The sequence below is a fragment of the Enhydra lutris genome, unplaced genomic scaffold, assembly GCF_002288905.1.
Source record: "Enhydra lutris kenyoni isolate GAN:26980312 unplaced genomic scaffold, ASM228890v2 scaffoldscaffold20, whole genome shotgun sequence".
Classification (NCBI taxonomy): Eukaryota; Metazoa; Chordata; class Mammalia; order Carnivora; family Mustelidae; genus Enhydra; species Enhydra lutris.
In genome coordinates this window covers 8,879,993-8,900,009 of record NW_019154104.1, presented here as the reverse complement: position 1 = coordinate 8,900,009, position 20,017 = coordinate 8,879,993, and the positions used below count along the sequence as shown (strand labels likewise).

The window sequence follows — 20,017 nt, the reverse complement described above, 5'->3', positions numbered from 1 at the left end:
AATCTGTTGTTGTATATCATGCTGACAGATGAATAAATGTAAAGAAAATAATTAAGGAAAAAAAATCACTGGCACAAATGTCAAGTTGCCAGGATCATGGACCCTCTTCCCATGGATGAGGAGATAAGGTTGGAGAACTGAAGTGGGATGAGAATAATTTTTATTATTTCTTCTCACTCCCAGACTGAACTTTCACCCTTCTGAAAGAACAGTCTTGAAATTCAACCTCCCTTCTCGAGCTTTAATAAACAAACATAGACAAGGTTTATTTCCATTTCTTTCAGAAACTGGAGTGAGAAATGTTGAAATACCACATGAAAGTCCTTGCTTATAGGGTTTCCAACTGAGACCAGAGACTGAAGTGGTGAACATTCTCACAAGGGATCCAGGCCTTCATGATATTTCCAGACAAACCTTGTGGCCCTTCAGGGACAAGGGTAAACTTACGGTGAGTGTCTGAGGCTCTCTCTGGTAGACCCAGTTCCTTTCGAAGTTGTCTCACACAAATGGTGGTAATGAAGAGCTTTAGACAAGTTTTCTTGATGATATTTTGCATTTTCTACATTACTTACATTATTTTCTCTGCTTTAAATAGGAAAGGAAAGGCTATTTTTCACTTAATGTCAAATGTTAACTACATTGTGGAAGATCCAGCTTCTTCTTCTTCCTTTTTTTTTTTTTTAATTTTTTTAAATTTTTTTAATGACCTCTCCTCAGGAAGAGGATGATGGAAAATGAAGCGTTACCTGGCTTAATAGGTTTCAGTCTCCTGCACGGGCAGCTTTAGTGATATTTTGGAGTCTGTTAAAAGGGACTCAAAATTGCACAGTAGGAAGGAACTACCAAACAACTCCTTGAAGCTCTGTTTTCTAGATTATCAAAAAAGAAAAATAGGAAAAATGCATAATGTATTACTTTCTTTGGTTGTTGTTCTGTTGATGTAAGATATGATCTTCCTTACTAGAAAATTACAAGGAAAACCTATAGCATATCCAAGTAAATGGCCATAAATGATAAATGAGATTGAAATAAAAGCATAACTATTGAAATAATAGGAAAATACAGTTTTAGTTTAAAAAGTAAGATACTGTATTACTCCACTTTCATCTCCTATAAGTTGACTCAGTCCAGTGCAAAACTCGGGGGCAAAACAGGGTTTTCCCTTGTGATGTCTGTTTTAGAATAAGAAACAGAGAATTTATACATAAAAATGATTTTGTTGATTAGTATTTGTCTTTGAGTTGTACTAAAAATAGAGATGTTCTAGAAGCATACAAACACTGCATCAAAAACTAATGATGTATTTTATGGTGACTAACAACACAATAAAAAAAAGCATACAAACACTGATTTTTATATGGATACTCACTACATAATTTCTAATTAAATCTTGTCTTTTGAAAGATTGTTCTTTGGGCACCTGGGTAGCTCAGTTGGTTAAGCATCAGCTTTGGGTTCAGGTCAAGATCCCAGGGTCTTAAGATTGAGTCCCGCATCAGGCTCTCTGCAGGGAGCCTATTTCTTCCTCTTCCTCTGCCTGCAGTTCCCCCTGCTTGTGCTCTCTCTCTCTCTCTCTCTCTGTCAAATAGATAGATAGATAGATAGATAGATAGATAGATAGATAGATGATACATAGATAAAATCTTTTAAAAAAGAAAGAAAAAAAGAAATATTGTTCTCTTCCTATGATATGTTGAGTTGATTTTAAAGCAGATTCTCAATTACACTTCTGTAGCACCAAATGCATACTACAATGTCTGAACCATATCCTGCTGTTACTTTGGGCAAAAACATGAGTAAAAGGACAGAGAAGGGTGTCACAGTTGTTCATATGTATAATCTTCATTATGATACAAAATTATCTTCTTGTTTTAAAATTTTCTTTTAGTCCTCCCAACACGGCTCATAACAGGTTTGGTGAACGGATAGACTGGACAAGTGGAGTGGTTTGTTGAATGTACTGGTACAAGCAGAAAGCAAATTTATTTTTATGACTTCTTGCTTAACCCCATCCTCTTCACTCACTCTTTGACCCCATATATTCTCACCATTCTCACCATATATTGCAATATCAATTCTCATATCTTTTCTTATTACTTAATTTAACAAAATGTCAGTACCACCAGGGTAACCAACAGCCCAGGTTTGCCCAGGATTGAGGAATTTCCAGAGATGTAGGACTCTCTGTGCTGAAACCCAGAATGACTAACGGGGATGATTTGTCAACCTAAATGAACAGCCTAGAAATCATGTGACTCCGAACTTCTTCAGGTCTTACTCAGACTTAAAATTCTGCTGTGCAAGAGGCTCTTGTGGTCAGATCTTGCACTATTTCTCATCTTGCTTTTCTACTCTTCTTTGTTCACTCACAAAGCTGCACTTGGCTGCTCCAGGTTTGATTTTGGAAAGGGACAGTAAGGTCAGCCAAGATTGGTACAGGCAAAATCCATATCAGTAACCTCTGAGAGGGTCCTGCCTTTTCTTCACATCCTTGAAATCAATTTCATCAGATTCAACGGAGAGATCTCTCTCATTTATTCTTCCTAACTCTCCTCTGCAGAATGTCAAGGATTTGGGATGAATTTGCTTTATTTTGTCTTGCAGTAGTTAATTATTGTGATCAGGAAATGCCATACAAATGAACTTTGTATTAGTCACAAGCTATGCTGCCCTAATGTGAGCTTTCCATAAGACCTCAAAAACAGAGGATGGCAAATTGAGATATATTATTGAAACTGTTGGGATTATTCCCTTGATAAGTTTATAAGAATAATGTGAAGACCTTGTATTTTGGGGGGAAGAGGAGAGAATGGGGTATGATTAGGGAAAATTGTGGGTTCCCAGATACAGTTCTTCCATTACCAAACAAGGGATGATCTGAGGTAATGATTGTATATACTGCCTTTCACTGGTTGAAAAAGAAATGTCAGTGACTGATAAATAATAGTAAGCCTTTCCTTCTGGACCCATTACAAATTGCCTGTGAGGTTTGTCAGTTCTCTGGATTTGTAGACAATCCAGGGAACTCACTGACCATGGAAAGACTCATATTTTAAAATATTATCAAAGGCATACACGCTTTACTATCAGGATAAAAGCTCTCTAGAAAGGCAAACAATCAAGTCCCAGATTTCTGAGGGTCTCTTCATTCTTTTCTCCACATTTATTCCCCACTCTTCTAAACTGATTCAGGATTTTATATGTCCTATTAATTGTTTAACCACTCTGGCTTTACAAAATCACAGTACTTCCAAAAACAGTCTGTGTTCATGCTTGGATATGAATCTTTTTGAGAAATCAGGACACTTCCTATAATGAGTGAGGGAGATCTAAGATAAATCTTAGATAAATCTAAGCTCCCTCCATGAAATGGAAAAACAAAGCTAGATCTTAACTGATTATATTGACTGTGTTTATGCCTAATTGATTCAGCCCAAGTTTTGACTAGTTTCTATTCTTATGTAAATAATTGGAAATCATTACAAAATGTTTTCTGCTGCAGGAACTTAAATCACACTTTATAAAAATAGACAATATTTGGAAATAAGAATGTATACACTCTTAATCTGATTACTACTTACCATTCAATTCTTATCACTCAATGTGGAGGTGTTTATCTTTGGTCAAAAAAATGGCCTAAACTCTGACCTCTAAAATATGTCTAAAATAACTAGAGTGATCCTTTACTTTTTTTTTTTTTCTAAACCAAGGCAGTTTTAAAATGAGTGGGATCATGAAAAATATTTAAAATCAAATAATTTTTGAATGTTTGGTGATCAAAATATAATTTTAATATATTAGTAGATCTATAAATTAGTCTTAATAAAATTTTAATTTCAGAAATAAAAATACCCATAACATAAATATTTATTTTTTAAAAAAGCAAGAAAGCTCATTATATTTATATTTATGTCATATATTACATGTATATATATAATAATATATACATATATGTTATTTAATATATAATTGCATATTGTTATATTAATATTATGTATTTCTATTTTATACTGATTTTCTCAATGTTTAAGAATAAGTAGACTAATTGTTCTTAGTCTGATTTCTATGATTTAAACAGTATCTTAATCATATCTTAGTTTCCTAACCATTCCAACATATCTTAATGGCATTTCTTGTAATTAATACATGTTGATATGGTTTTTTTTTAATATTTTTGAAAATCATTTGCAATTTTCTTCAAAGTTGCACTTTATGGCTAGTAAATAAATATGAACACACACACACACATATATATATATACACATACACACATATATACATAAATGAATAAGCAAATCTTCAGTTGATTCTTTTCTATAGAATCATAATATTTTAACTCATAAAATATTCACTCTGTAGGTGCTAGTGGGGAATATTTTCCATTCTAAATTGTATTGAAGTATAAACATTTTTTGGCTGAAATATTTTTCTGTTACTATTTTGTTTCAATTTAGACATTTTTTAAAGATTTAAATAGTTTATTTATTTGACAGATCACAAGTAGGCAGAGAGGCAGGCAGAGAGAGAGGAGGAAGCAGGCTCCCTGTGGAGCAGAAAGCCTGACCATGGGGTTTGATCCCAGGACCCTGGGATCATGACCTGAGCCGAAGGCAGAGGCTTTAACCCACTGAGCCATCCAGGTGCTCCCAATTTAGACATTATTAATTCAATAATTATTTTTACAAGGAAAACTTGCCAAATTAATTGTTGCCATTTATTCTTTTGAGTGTTTTGCCAAATACAGATACTGCAATATCAAAGTCTTTCTCAATTTCAATCTAAAGACAAGTGAAAGAGCTTTTGGCTTTGGGCCAGGGAGGAGGTCAAGGTGCAACTCCCTTTGGTCCTACTGAGTCAGGGTTTATCTGACAGCACACCACCTAAATTCGACCCCAACAAGATCAAAGTACTCCTGAGGTCACTGGTGGGAAAGTCAGTGCCACCTCTGCCCTGACCCCAAGATGGACCGTCTGGGTCTATCTCCAAAAAAGCCTGGTGATGACACCACTAAGACAACCAGTGATTGGAAGGGTATAAGGATTCCAGTGAAACTGACTGTTCAGAATAGATAGGCCCAGATTGAAGTGGTACCTTCCGCCTCTCCCATGATTTTCAAAGCCCTCAAGGAACTTCAAAGAGACAGAAAGACACAGAAAAACATTAAGGACAGTGTAGCTATCATTTTTGATGAGATTGTAAACATTGCCCAACAGATGCAACACCAACATTTCACCAGAGAATTCTCTGGAAACATTAAAGAGATTCTAGGGATTGTGCAATCTGTGAGCTGTAGTGTTGATGGCCATTGATGACATCATCGATGACATAGTAGTGATTAAGTAGTCATTAAGTATCTGCCTTCGGCTCAGGTCATGATCCCAGGGTCCTGGATTCAAGCCCTACATTAGGCTCCCTGTTCCTTGGGAAGCCTGCTTCTCCCTCTCCCATTCCCTCTGCTTGTGTTGCCTCTCTTGCTGACTTTCTCTCTCTCTCTCTCTCTCTCCGTCAAATAAATAAAATCTTTTTTTCTTTAATAAAAATCTTAAAAAAAAAATAGTGGTATAATAGAAAACCCAACTAGTTGAGAATTCCAAAGGAAAATATTTCAGTGAAGGGTTGTTTGACAACCAATAAATAAATAAATAAATAAATAAATAAATAAATAAATAAAATTTTAAAAATCAGGCAAAAGGATGAGAAAATAATAACGTATTTTTGAAGTATGTTTTGGTATTCAATGTCAGCTTCATCACCAAACTTTTCTGGTTTAGTTATCTTAAGCTTATATATACCAAATAATTGTAAATATGGACAAATATAGGTTAGTTATTACAGCATCCCAGATTCTTTAGACACAGTTATAAGTTATGTCTACACACAAAAAAATCAATTCTTAAGTACATTTCTGCTCCAAAATTTCTTAAGTTTCATATACTCCATCATTATCAGACTAATTTTCTGAAAATTTTTACTTTAAATTAAATTTAAAATGCATATTTCACCTCAAAGCCAAAGAATTCTATCATTTATTGAAATTTTTAACTGAATTACAACATTCATGATAATATTTTGTCTTTAGCAAACTGCATTTCAAAAAAATCTAATTCTTCCATTAATAGAATTTAAAAATATGACCATTAAAAATTAATTTTCTACTCAAATAATCTCATAGAGTGGCATAAAACTGGTATTTCTATTTGCAAAGTTCTTCTGTTAATGATCTAACACATTAACAATTGTGTGTGTGTGTGTGTGTGTGTGTGTGTATTTAACTTTCTTGTACATTCACAGGAAAACTTGAAATGGAAAATAAGAGAAATTAATTTAGAACAGTTGCTTGATCTAAATGAAATGTCAAACTTTACCGGATGGTATGTAAATGTACTTTCCACAGCTAAACATGTTCAATAACTGCGCTTGTCATAGTCTCTTTTAAACATAGTTTCTTTTAGTTATCTATTGCTGCATAACATATTTTCTCAAAATTTAAGTTCAAACAACTCAGTTTTTGAATGCTGAAAATCTAGGAACAGATCAACTGGATGGTTCAGGCTCTGATCTCTCATAAGGTTGCAATCAAGCTGTTGGCAGAGTCTGTAGTTCCTTCAAGACTCACCTAGGACTGGAGAATTTGCTACCAACCTCACTTCCATGGTAGCTGGCATGCAACAGTTCCTGTCTGGCTCATGGCCAGAGGCTTAGTCTCTCCCATGTGGGCCTCTTCGTGGCAGCTGTTTTCCCCAGAGCAGAGAGAGAGAGAGAGAGAAGGTGCTCAAGATGAAAATCAGTTTTTTCTAACCTAACGCTGACTGCAACATGCCCTTACTTTTGCCATTTACCATACTAACCAACCTTTGTGTGGAGAAGACTATATACATGATAGAAATAGCAGGAGGCAGAGATCACCGGGAGCCTTCCTGGAGGCGTGACCATTCTGCATTTCAAGTAATAGATATCACCACACCCTCATGGAGTATGGGAAAGGTTAACTGACATTTGCACAGAAACCCACTCACCATCAACTTTCTAGAGAAATTGAAATTTGGCGCCTAATTTTTCCTCAAATATTTTTGCTTTCTTGAATTCGTTGCGATCAAAAGAATTCTTGTAAAAATAAAACGTGTTAGTGCACAATGAAATAAATAGCTTTGGAATGATGTCATGTAAAAAGTGCCAAAATAAGCACCACAGCAACTGTATTCAGACAGCTCTCTCCGGTTGACAGCAGAACAGCTAAGACTGTATTTCCACACATATCTCGGAGAAAACAAGTCTGTAATTATCCATATTTACCACTGCCCCATCAAACAGTGACCAAGAAAACTTGTGTACACTGCAGACTGTGACACAGACAGTGATGTAAGTAGCTGGTGAAGTGGCCAGTCAGGGTGAAGAAAGGATTTCAACTCCTCTCCTAAGAAAACACAAGAGTTAACTCTCCCTCACCGCTGCTCTCTGAACACACTAGTTCTTTTATTTAAGTGTTATACATCATGTCCTTAAAAATGAAATTAGTATTTTGGAAAAAGGGTGGAGAGAAAATGGGTGGATATAGCTAATCATCCTTTCGATATAAAAGCCTGTTAAAGTGAGAAATTCACTTAATGCATGTGAGTCTCCCAAATTATTAATGGAGACCATGTGAGACACTGGGAGTATCACCAAGCCCATCTTAATTCATTATGGTGTAATAATAACCAAAATACAATAATGCAATAATAATGTCTTATTTAAAAATAATAAAAATCCAGAACAGATGCTAAACTGAATGGTATCCCAGGCCAATAGAAACAAACCCAGCTTGTCCTGGCAAAGTCAGTGTACCATCACTGATCACCTTAATAACTTTATATGTAGGCTAAGGAGTGTGGGTGGAATGTAGGTTACCATACATATGATGAAAATAGCATTTCCAAGCATTTCATGATGGTAAAAATTTGTCATCAGTACTGTTCCTGGGAAATACGTTGTCACAAACTGGAAGTTATGGGAAGAGTGGCAAAGATTTGGGGCTGGTGGTATCCTAATTTTATTATCACTTTCTTGTGAAAATACAAAAGAATCAGTCCTATTATACTATGTTTGTCTCAGAAATAGAGATATTTTCATACTGTGAGAGAATGCTGTTAATAAGGGTATAAATATTAGGTTAGTGGAAAGATGGTAAACAATTTGAACAAACATCAAGTAATAAAGGGCTGTTTGGGCAAATGTTAATTACATGCCTATTTCTAATAATTTAAAAAGTGTTTAACAAGCCTGGAGTCATTTCAAGTCATTTCCATAAGCATCTTGGTATGTCCCCAAGGAGGAATTAAGATCAGGGAAAAGGATTCCTACTGCATACTCTTTCAAGTCGGGAGACTTGAGATGAGCACCCCCCCTACCATTTTACACCTTATTCAGTCAAGGAATTAGTGCATTTCCTCAATCTAATGGGTCATGAGTTTTAAAAGTTGGCTGTTTAAAAAGTATCATTATGAGAAATTTCAGGTACTGAGAAAACCTATGTACCTACCATTTAAATTTAACAAATGCAGAAATTTTGTCATGGGAACTGGCATGTTGTTAGCCTTTTCAGTATTACTAGCTATTAAAAATTGGACTCTAGTTTATATTGTAGCAATATAGTCTTATTTGGTCTTTCTAGAACTTGACTTTCTACTAGTTTATTTAGTATAATGTATTAATTTTAATTTACCTAATATTAGAAAAATGGATCACATACTAATACAGTTAAGGAACTGTAGCATTTTCATTTTGTTTTAACTGATCATATCCTTTTAATGATTTTATTGACCTATTTATCTATTTCTTTATGTGTAGATTCCTTATATGTGTTGTATAGTAATTATTTTTCCCAGAAACATTTCAAATATCCTTTCCAAGTCTATGACTTGTTTTCTAACATTGGTTGTACTACTATCTTTTGTCATCAAGAACTCCGCCATTTTAATGTGGTCCAATATGGCACTTTTGTTTTCTTATATGATTTGTGCTTTATGTGTTTTCCTTTTGAAATTCTTCCCTCTACTCTGAGGTCATAAAAATAATCTTTTATGTTATATTATGCAAATTTATCTCTTTTTTTCTTTTCACAGTTATATCTTTATTTGACATTTATCATGAATAAAAACTGACATTTTATCCAACAGAGAAACAATTTCACGTACATCACATTTTGTTTTCCCAACTTTCTTGAGAAAATATTGACATTTAGCATTATGTAAGTTTAACGTATACAACATGTTGCTTTGGTGTATGTATATATTGTGAAACGATTACCACCATAAAGTTAGTTAACAGATTCATTAGTTCACATATTTGCCTTTCGTATGTGTGTGGCAAGAACATCTAAGTTCTTTCTTTGCAACTTTTAAGTATATAATATAACCATTAACTATAGTCACCACTCTGTACACTAGATCCCCCATACCTCTGGAATCAATTATGCTAGGTTGAAGCCAGTTTGCAAGGCTGTTACTGGATCTACAGTGGAGTACGCAGTTGGCAAGCTTGTTACCAGGGGCTTAGGCATGTGTGGGTCCTGTCTGGTCTTTGTAGGGGATGCAACTGCTCCAGGACTTTGGTCAGTAGGATGGTATTGAGACAAGTGTCCATTTCAAGGTCCAAAAGGAGGTACTTAGACAGTGAACCTATTACCAGATGCATGGATGGGTGTGGCTCCCAGCAGGTCCTTGGGAGGAGCCTTGCCATGTCACTGGGTGGCTTCCAAGGTGGGAGGAACTTCCCAGGTGGTGGCTGAGGGGGCTGGGACTGAGTCCAAGCACTGCTTCAGGGTCCACAACCAAGACTGAGGTCTGCATACCTGGCTCTGGAGGCATAAACAAGAATGTCTCCCACCAAGTTCCTGAAGCAAAAGGAGGGGCCCATTACCCACGGCTGGGAGGGGGTAGAGCCAAATACAGTGCCCTTTCAGAATCTCTGGGGATTTAGATAGGACCCTGTGCTGACAGGACTGCAAGTAGACGGTGGTTGGGAGGGGCTACAGCCTGGTTATAGGGCCATATCAGAATCTACAATTGGACCAAGATCGGTAGGCTTACCTTCAGGGGTTCCTGGACTGTGGCAAAGAGGGACTGGAGTTGAGTCACAGGTCACTTCAGTGTCCATGGCCAGGAACAAGTTCTATGTGCTTATTAACTGAGCCATGTTTGGATGTGACTCTCCTCGGGTCCCTTTGCGTAACTGAGGTATGCTGGTGACAGGATCAAAGCCAAATGGGGATGTAACCAAGTCCTACCTGAACTACAAATCTCCCACCTGGATGCCACAAAGGCACTTTTGACCACGGGTGGCTGCCAAATTATTGCTGCTGAAGAGAATCTCTTAGTGTGCCATTTGGCTAACACTATTCCACACATCACATACTGATTCATCTATCCTTTTGTTAGCTGTTTGTGTAGATACAGATATTTAGTGTATCAGCACCTGTTCTTATACCTACTTACATAATATCTGATATATGCTTGGTTCTGTGTTTGGAGTCTTTATTCTGTTTCACGGTCTATTCTGAACAGTGCTATGCTATATTAAGTGTCATATATCATAGAGACCTTGAGTTCTGGTAGGTTAAATGCCATGCCCTTATTTTTTTCTAAATGGTTTTTAGCGACCTTAGCCCTTTATTTTGCTCAAGTGCTTTAACAAACCCCAGTTGGAATATTGATTGGAATCACATTAAATTTATATGTTGGTTTGGAGAAAACTGTTATCTTTGTAAAGTTCATTATTTTCATCCATAAACACAATGATTTTCATTGATTACCTTATATAACACTATCTTTTTTTTTTGAGAGAAGACCTGTAATTCTTCAGTTATTTGTTACTAACTAATGTATAGATGTTTCTTCATTATAAAAGAGACTATTTTATCCATCTATCATCTATCTATCGACCTATCTATCTATCTATCTACCATCTATCTATCATCTATCTATCTGTCTATTGAGAAAGATAGTGTGTATGCATGAGAGGAGAGGTTGGGAGGGGGCAAAGGCAGAGAGAGAGAGAACCCTAAGCAGGTTCCATGCCCAATGTAGAGCTTGACACAGGGGGTGATTTCACAACCCTGAGATCATGACCTGGGCCCAAATCAAGAGTCAGACACTAACGAAACTGACCACCCACACACCCTGAAAAAGAGCCTACTTTAAATCACCTTTTTCTAATTTGTTTTAATTCAGTTTGTTTTTATATATTGATCTTGGAACCAACAACCTTGCCCAACTGTATTATTAGTCATATTTTGTCTGTAAGTACTCATGGGTATTCAATGTCATTAATCTTGTCTTCTATAAATACTAGCGAGACTGTTTCTTCCTGTTCCATTCTAATACTCCTTACTTTTTTTTCCTCTCTCTTTTTTTCTTTTCCTTTCTTACCTCACTGGCTAGAATCTCAAATATAATGTTCATATAGTAGAAAATTGGCTTTTTCCTGACTTTTATGGAAACATTTCTAATATTTTACCAATAATATAATACTTGTCGTATTGTTTTGGTTATCTTTATCATGTTAAAATATTTCCTTATATTACAACTTACAAAATTATAAATGGATATTAAATTTTATTGAGTACTTTTCTGCATTAGAAACAATGTTTTGTTGTTGTTGTTGTTGTTTTAATCTTTAAGAGTTTTATTACCATTACTGGCCTTTGTTTACTATCACTTAGCATTTTAGGATTTTATATTATGCTTTTGAAATACTAATTTCAATATAATGCTAAACTCACACAAATTTGAAAGGGACTTCCCTCTCAAGTTTTCTGGAGGAATTTGTGTATATTAAGGCTTAGATGGTCCTTTAAAAAGTCCCTATAAGTCTTAGATGGTTTATTAGATCTCTGATGCACTCATCTAAATATTTCCTATATACATGTTCAAATTTATTACAGACAGTCTCCTTTGACTTTATGGTGTTGTGAAAGTGAAACGCATTCAGAATATAACTTACTTAAAATTTTAATCTTTTCTTGGGATAGTGGGCGATATGCAGTGTTATTCTCTTTCATGATGCTGGGCAGTGGCAGTGAGCCTCAGGTCCCACTCAGCCACACGACCACAAAATAAAGCAACCAGTATACTGACAACTGTTCTATACCCATGTGATCATTCTGTTTTTCTGTACAGCATTTCAGTACAGTATTTAATAAGTTACATGAGATATCCAACACTTTATTATAAAATATGCTCTGTGCTAGATGATTTTGCCCAACTGTAGACTAATGTAAGTGTTCTTAGCTTGCTTAAGGTTGGCTAGACTAAGCTGTGCTGTTCAGTAGGTTGGATGTATTAAAGGCATTTTCCCCTTTATGATGTTTTCAATTTACAGTGCTTTTATTGGGATGGAGCCCCATGGTACATCAAGAAAGATCTATAGTTACATCAACAGTAATGTTTTTCTGAATTATCTGATGTACTGTTACCTAGAAATGATACTCTCACTCATTTTACTTACATCTAGCTCTTTATCTTTGTTGAATTTCCATAGCATTCTGTGAACTTTTTTCAACAAAATTTTATGAGCCATTTTATGTTTGTTTTTTTTTAGATATGTATGTGCATTGTGTTAATTTAACTTCCATTCTAGAATGATATTCTAGCTGGATACTAAATTCTAGACTTATATGACTGTATTTTATTATTAAATCTCTTACTGTAGATGTAAAGTCAACCATTGCTTTTATAAATATTTTTTTCATCTCTTCTTTATTTGCTTTATCAAATATCTTGTCAGTAGTTTAAATATCTCTTTATTATCTTCTTGACTCCATTATTGGTAAGAAGTCAGTGATGTTTGGAATGTTTCTAATGTTTCAATTTACACTTCTAATTTCAATATAAAAATATTATTAAAGAAAAGTTTCTTAAAAAGGTGAAATTTTGGTATTTTTGGGCTGTAGTTATGATCTCTATTTTCAAAAGTTCAACTGTTCAGTCTTTTTTTAACCACTTTTAACTCCTCTTGGACAAAGTGATTTTTCTCTTTGCTCAAATTTTCAACACTTATCTGATGCAAATTTTCATCACACCTCAATTTTGTGTGTTTTTCTTTCTTTCCTTCCCTCCTTCATCCCCCTTTCCTTCCTTCCTTCCTTCCTTCCTCTCCTTCCTTCCTTCTTTCTTTCCTTTATATTATACATGTATCTTCTTATTTTTCTTTTAGATCATAATTTACAACAGAGTGGGGTCCTTTCTTATGTAGACTATTAAAATACAAAAACAATGTAACACTTTATTTATTGGGAAATGTACTTTTTGTCATTAAAACATTTTGGCAAGTTAAAGCGACTTTAAGACTTGTTAAAATTAGATCAGTGAACCTGTTAATGATCTCAGTACCTTTACCTTAACACTGATGGTTTGGAAGCTGTGGATTTACAGCTGTACATGCAGTAGATATGGAAAAAAAGAAAATGCATCTCAATGAAACATTTTTCTTTTTAACAGAATATTTTATTTTACTCTTTTAAATAGCTTTCTTGGGGGTATAATTGACATACAAATTGATATAATTGGTATATAATTGAGTATAACTACACATATTTAGTGTGTACAATTTCATGAGTTTGGACATATGCAAACATCTATGAAACCATCACCACAATTAAAGTAATAGAGGCATCCAACATCTCCCAGAGTTTCCTTGTTTCCCTTTATTTTTGTTTCTTGTTTTTTTTGTGGTAAGAACACATAACATGAAATTTTCCCTCTTAATAAATTTTGGAGTGCAAGATACCATGTTGTCAACTATAGGCACTTTGATGTACAGCATATATCTAGAAGTTCCTCATCTAGCATAACTAAAACTTTAAACCCAATGAAGAACACTTTTTCTTTACTTTCCTCAGTCCCTGGCAATAACTTATATTCTCCACTTTATGAGATTTTAGAGATTTAATGTAGGTGGAATTTTGCAGTATTTGTCCTTTGTTACTGGCTTATTTTACTTAACAAATGTCCTCCATGCTCATGCATATGTTCACAAATGAAGGGATTTTCCTTTTTTTTTTTTTTAAGACAGAAGGATATTCTTTTGTATTATATACCACATTTTCTTTACCCATTCACCCATCAGCAGACTTTTAGTTTGCTCCCGTAACTAGGCTACTATAAGTAATGCTGCAGGGAATATAAGAATGTTTAAATTTCTTCCATATCCTGATTTCAGTTCTTTTAGATTGTACCGAGAAATGGGATCACCAGATCATAATATTTCTATCTCTAATTTTTTGAGAACCCTCTGTATTTCTTTCCACTGCAGCTGTACCATTTTATATTCTCACCAACAGTGAGAATAGTGAGTACAAGGGTTCTAGTTTTTCCATAACCTGATCAACATTTGTTATTATTATTTTTTTAAATAATATCCATTCTAAGTTGTGTGATATGAGGTGATATCTCATTGTAGTTTTGGTTTGCATTTCCCTCATAATAAATGATGTTGAACATCATTTCTTATACCTGTGGGCCATTTGTATGTTTTTTTTCTGGAGAAATGTTTATCGTTCCTTTGCCCATTTTTAAATTGTAATATTATTATTATTTATATTATCTTGCTATTGAATTATAGGAGATTTTTATAGATTTTGCAAATAAACTTATCAGGTATATGGTTTAGAAATATTTTCTCCCATTTTGCAGGTTTCCTTTTCAGTTTGTCGATTGTTTCCTTTGCTGTGAAAAAATTTTTCAGTTTGACGTAGTCCCACTTGTCAATGTTGCTTTTGTTGCCTGCGCCTCTGGTATTATATTTAAGAAATCATTGCCAACACTAATGTCAAGAAAAATGTTCACTGTTTTCTTATAGGAGTTTTACCATTGCAGATCTTACATTTAAGTCTTTAAACTATTTAGAGTTGAGTTTTTTATAGGAGAGAGGCCCAATTGTTTTTTTGTTTTTGGGGCCTTTTTTTTTTAAAATCTATCCAATAGTTTACCGATACTGTTTGTCGATGAGAGTATCCTATCCATTCCCTAATGTGTGTTCTTACTACCCTTGTCAAAGATCAGTTGAGCATATGCGCATAGTTCATTTTGGCTATGTGGTTTCATTATGATTGCCAGTATTACCAACTACATTTGTTGGCAGACAGATAATGTATATTTATTTGCAATATGTTTTATGCATGATCATAATAAGTTTATTACCCCTATCAATATGAAATATAATTTTCTGTGACTCTTGCCTTTTCTCATTATTTGGATACAGATGTATAGAAATGAAAATTTATATCTATTCTCCACCCACATCCTTCTCAATATCTTTGACATCACTGCTTGGAAGATGATAACCAAAGAGATACCCATAATGGTAAAAATATTGGTGCCCAAATTCTCACCAGCCTCCCATTATTCTGCTTGATCTCTCTCAAAACCTGTCTTATTTTGGGTTGGTCTTAAATGACATTTATGTTTTTAGAATCATCTAATTTGTTCTCTCTGCTCAATGATTCTGCTCTCTCTGGAGGCTTTCCCTTTTGCTGTCCTCTTCTCAGCCTTGATGATGTGAGGTGGCCTTTGGGTCACCTCATTTTTCTCTCCTTCACCATTATTGGCTTGTCAATACTTTATTGTTTCTTCTGTACACATCACTTCTTTTACTCTCTCACGATCTTACTGTTTTCTACTCCTATTGTGACTGTTTTGAGGTGACAAAAATTTTTTTACAATGACTCTGGTATGATAAGACTTCACCTGAATATGTATTTTCACAGATAACCTTCCATCCCACTTTCTCATTTTTTGAACTTGTCTCCAGAACCAGCTACTGAAAATAAAATTGAATTAATGCAAGTGATAAAACAAATTTGCTTAGTTCTGTGGCAACAGGGTACTGTCCCAACTTTTAGCCAGAACCTGTCATAAAACCTACTTTCACAAAACATCTTTAGTGACAGCAGAGTGAAAAAAACTGTAGGTTAGAGAAATCAGGCATGGGATCTCAGGTGGTTGTTGAAGGACACTAGAAGTCACATAACAATGATCACTTAGATCAGGGTTTGGAAATGAAAGAATCTATCTGGGAAAAAATATGTAGCAGTTAATATCATAGTTTAGTGAATGGTTTCATGGAGAGTGGTAGAGAGAACAGATATCAAACTGTCTGTAATTCAAGTTTCTAGTGTGAGTAACACGGGAAGTGAAATCAGAAAGAGAAACAGTTTTAGTTTGGAAATCACAACTTTATTTTTTTAAATATTTCAATTTTGATTGAATGGTCCATATGACCTTCAGATATAGATAACCAGAAGATCATTACAGTTGTAAGCCTACAGTTCAGTAGGAGAATTATAGAGTGTAGTAATAAATTTTGAAGTCACCATCATAAATGTGGAAGAAAGAAATAGTTACTTAAAAACTTATATAAAGACGGGATGCCTGGGTGGCTCAGTTGGTTGGACGACTGCCTTCGGCTCAGGTCATGATCCTGGAGTCCTGGGATCGAGTCCCACATCGGGCTCCCAGCTCCATGGGGAGTCTGCTTCTCCCTCTGACCTTCTCCTTGCTCATGCTCTTTCTCACTGTCTCTCTCTCAAATAAATAAATAAAATCTTAAAAAAAAAAACCTTATATAAAGAGAACCACAGATCTAAGTGTCAGTGACTTGTCAATGTTTATCTAGAATGTTTTTGCAGAATGTTGTGTTTTACTGACCAACTAATTGTGTTAGTTATTTTGTTCCATATAAGATATTTTTAATTATTTTATTTTATTTTTTTAATTTTTAAAAGATTTATTTACTTAAGGGAGAATTTATTTAAGAGAATTATTTATTTAAGAGAATTCCAGACAGACTCCCTGCTGAACATGGAGCCTCATATGAGGCTCCATCTCACAACCCTGAGATCATGACCTGAGCTGAAATCAAAAGTCAAACATTTAACAGGCTGAGCCACCCAGGAGCCCTAGGTTAGTTTTTGTTTGTTTGATTGTTTGCTTGTTTGTTTTTAATACATATCAGATTCTATAGTGGTATCATGGGAAAATACAAATGATATGATATAATGTTAAATAAAAAAGCAGATTATAAAGTAAAAAATAAATACATGTCAGAGTCTGTAAGTTTTCTGGATATGCTAAAATAATTTTTTATATGTCAACATTTAAAGAAAAGCAAGGGTAGGTCATGAAATGATTGTAAGAAAATCAACTCCACAGTTAAAAATAAAAATAAAAACCAACATTACTTTAAAAAAAATTATTGAATTTTCCTGCCCTTAGCTTCATAATATTCAGCAGTCAAAACAGCCAGTTAGAGAAAAAGAAAAGAAAAAGAAAAACATGTCCACAGAATAATTTTACTTGACAACATTCTGTCATAGTTTATTTCTAAACAACACACTAGAAGGACCTAAAGACATTTGAAGATTTGTAGAGATAAGTAGCAAACACCATTCTGCATTTTTGCATTCTAATTTGTAACTTGTAAATTTTATAGCTAGGTTCCTTGACAGAGCAGGCTTTGACCTAGCTGTAGAAAGAACCTACTTAAGAACCAAGTGCTCTATCTTCATATACACCAAAGGATCTTCTGCTGGAGAACATGAATGAGGAGGCTACAGCGAGTTTGGATTGCTGGCTCTAAGCCTCAGACCTCACAAAGTCTTATGGAACGCCTACCATCCTACTTCAAACTATCCATTTTTGTATTATAGGTGCTGTCTGACGTTCTCTCTAGTCAAAATGTTCAAAATGTTTTCTGAGTGAAGGAATAAAAAATGTTACTTTACCAGCAATGATCTCTTTGACAAAATGGAAAGAACTCAATCATTTCCAAAGTCCAGAATGTCACTTTTCTCTAAAGCTACATCTTCATCTCTGTTTTTCTTGTTTTCTCCAACTTTCCTATATGGCTTAATTCTTTTAGAGGCCTCTGTAAGGGGTTCCAGAATAGTGACTGGCACTTTGTAAACTTTAAAGAACATTCGGTTAATGAATTTTATTAATTAATAAAATTAATAAAAAAATGAATGGATGTGTATTTTGCCATTTTGAATGGACCCCTAAACAGCTACTCTCTAAATGCAGAAGTTATTTTTGTGTCTATTGTTTTGATATTATTTATATTGGTATCATTAGCAACTTCCAAGGGCATATCTTCTTTTCAGGTTTTAACATTTTTTATTTGTGCAGCCCAGTAATTAAAAGCATTTGAACAAAAATTAGCATTCTGATGAAATTGCATTTTTCAGCCTGAGAGATACCTTGGACTGCCTTGGGTTTTACTCTAGATTTCACTCTCATTGCACCCAGCTTCTTTATTCACCAACATGCAAGTTCTTTTCTTTCCCTGCCAGCCAGACAGGCAGATGGGAGAGGCAGGAGTGGCCTTCCTTGTCAGTAGTTCTCGATTCTTTGATGTGAAAAGGGACAGCACAGTCATTTAAACTCAATCCAATCTCTTTGCATCCTACAAAGTTAAACAGGTAAAAGAAGTAAAATAAGAAGGCAGTGCTTGTGAAAGGCACAGTGACTCCTGGTGGCGCACACCTCATTACGCTCTCCCTGTTTGCTTCATCTGTTCTATTGCTTCTTCTGAAGGCGCTGGATGTTTCTCTTGTGTTTCTGTCTTCAATTTTGACTTCGCCCATTTCTCAATCTCAGCCATATTGGGTTTGTCCAACTCAGACGCAGAGCAGACCAGAGCAAGGCAGGTGGGCAAGCAGTCTGATTTGTGGTCTGTGCAGTAGCCATTGTAATGTCCAAAGGCAAATTTTAATGGATTTTCCCATATCCATGAAACATACAGTTATCTGACTCTGTATTCCCTAAGCCATCATTTTAAATGTTGAATGATAAGCTAAGTGTAACCATGACAGTCTATGTTTTGGAAGGATTTTGTTAATTCTTACAGAATTGTATGAATGGGTATTCTATTTATCATCATTTTAGGTATGAGGAAACTAAATATCAGATAAATTAAATAAGTTAGCCTGTGAAAGAGACAAGATTTAAAGTCAGATCTGAGTACTTAAAGATGGTCTTAACATTGTCATATTCTGGAGAAGCCCATCTTAAAGGAGACTAACCCACTCAAAACTCTAACCTTACAATTCCTTAAATTTCTCCATGCCAGTGTTTCACCCCAGAACTGGGCATGATCTTTAAGAAAAGCTTCACATTAGAATCCCAGTACTGCTTCTCTACCATAGTGTTTTATCATCCTGACACTATAACACTCATCTCACCTGCTCCGAGCTTCTGTAGAACTTCTCCATTTCTTGATGCCTTTTTCTTTAATCTGTCATCCATTTCCTGCCCTAATATATTTTCTTACTCAGCCTTGAACAAGTAGTGACACTTTCAGTTGTAAGAACAGAAGCCAGACTCAAATTATTCAAGCAAAAGTTTATTTGTCACTCTTAGACTACAGAGTACAAAAAAAGTATTAACTCTAAATGACAGGACTTAGGTGTTCAACTGAGTTGGAATATGGTTCAGTTCAGGTACTAAATTATCTCATCAAAATATTTTGTCTCTCGATCTATTTTGCTTCTAAATCTTGATTTTTCTAAGTGTATGAGCTCCTGGCTAATATATATGCACACATATATAATCATACATATATACACAAATTTTTATTCTATCTTCCTTTTTCCCAGCAATTGAATGCAACCAACTTAGATTAATTTAAGGCCTTATTAAGTACAATTTTTTTTAAATTTCTGATCAACATCAAGTTTAAAGTTTTCTGAATGTATTCTCCCCCTTCTCCCCTCTTCTAGCATAACAGGCTGAGGTGTATTCTTTTGTCATTATTCCATTTGTAATTATTGTTACTTTCAGTATTCCATTTCCTGTAGTACTTACCCATAATATCATGTGTGCTTGCTAGTGACTTATTTCCTTCACCTTAGATGTGTTCTCAGACTTGAAGACCACTCACCACACATGTGTCTCTGTACTATGATACTGCTTCATCGCCCTCTTTCCTTGCTCAGATGTGCTTTTAAAAAGTTAAGTCTTCACTAACACTCCCTGATTCTTTG

At 34.8% G+C, this 20,017-nt stretch overlaps 1 pseudogene; it reads right to left on the bottom strand.

The window, feature by feature from the left end:
* Nucleotides 1-18,522: 18,522 nt before the first annotated feature.
* LOC111148731 lies at nt 18,523-19,280 on the bottom strand (annotated as a pseudogene).
* Nucleotides 19,281-20,017: the final 737 nt, after the last annotated feature.